Source organism: Rhinopithecus bieti, unplaced genomic scaffold (genome assembly GCF_001698545.2).
Source record: "Rhinopithecus bieti isolate Rb0 unplaced genomic scaffold, ASM169854v2 scaffold_29855, whole genome shotgun sequence".
Classification (NCBI taxonomy): domain Eukaryota; kingdom Metazoa; phylum Chordata; class Mammalia; order Primates; family Cercopithecidae; genus Rhinopithecus; species Rhinopithecus bieti.
The window spans coordinates 468,583-470,023 of record NW_016813109.1 but is presented as its reverse complement, the minus strand read 5'-3'; positions in this window follow the sequence as shown (position 1 = coordinate 470,023).

Here is a 1,441-nt window from a genome sequence, read left to right as displayed (position 1 = left end):
CTTCTTCTTCTTCTTCTTCTTCTTCTTCTTCTTCTTCTTCTTCTTTTTTCTTTCTTAATGAAACGTCAGCTTCGTTCCTGACATGCTGGAAAAAGTTTCTTTTGCTTCAACTTGGCTCAGAAACATCCTCTCCTTGTGAGAGTATTTCTCCTATTACAAAGTTCAGTTTAAAAAAAGAGAGTTGTTTTGCCAACTTTTGTACTGAGAACATTTTGACGGATTTTTTCCCCGATCGCTTGGATTCCAAGAAACATACACACCCACATCCCTCTGTTTTTTGTTTTTTCTCCTTCTAACTGAAAAATAGTAATAATAGCTGGTTGGACTGGGCACAGTGGTTTGGGCACATAATCCCCGCCCTCTGGAAGGCTGAGGCAGGAGAATTGCTTGAGCTCAGGAGGTTGAGACCAGCCTGGGCAACATAGTGAGACCCTGTCTCTACCTAAAATTTAAAAATTAGCCTGGCACAGTAGCTTGTGTCTGTAGTCCCAACTACTTGAGCCCAGGAGTTGGAGGCTGCAGTGAGCTATGATTGAGCCACGGCAATCCAGCCTGGGCAACAGAGTGAGATCTTGTCTCTAATGATAATAATAGTAATAATAACAATAGCTGGTCAAATATTGCAGTGATGGTGGAGTGCTGTGGCTCATGCCTGTAATCCCCCAGCACTTTGGGAGGCCAAGGTGGGCGGATCACCTGAGGTCAGGAATTCAAAACCAGTGTGGCCAACATGGGAAACCCCATCTCCACTAAAAATACAAAAATTAGCCAGGTGTGGTGGTGGGCATCTGTAATCCCAGCTACTCAGGAGGCTGAGGCACAAGAATCTCTTGAACCACAGAGGCAGAGGTTGCAGCGAGCCTAGATCACGCGACTGCACTCCAGCCTGGGTGACAGAGTGAGACTCCGTCTCAAAAAAAAAAAAAGAAAAAAGAAAAAAAGATTGCAATGCGGGTGTTCTTGTTCTTAGACTGTGGGCGGAAGGATGCTGCCTCACTCAGCCTTGTCTGTGTGATTGTGTTCCCCACAGCACAGTGTGCATCCTGTGTGGTAAAGAGGTGTAACGGGTAATGACGGTCTTCAAAGGTGTCTCTTAGTTCTAGGTCTTTCTATAATGGTCACACAGGAATTGGCTACCTTTTTCAAATGGGGTCCCATTTCAAATTACAAACTCTATCTCCTCTGCTCCCCACCCCCGCTCCCCACCCCAGGGATAGGCCTGGAAGACCCCTGGTTGTGATTTGTGGAGGTGATTGGGTGGAAGTAACGGGGCTGAGAGGCTAATCATAAGATTCAGTTGTTGGTAACTGCCCAGGGGGTAGCATGTCTGTGAACTGTCAAATGCCACCACAAATTGAGAATCTTTAGGGTACTCGTTGTCCCCTGCAACAAAACTCAGTCGTTTTCATAGTGTTAATTGGGAATTTGTTCACAAGCAGGA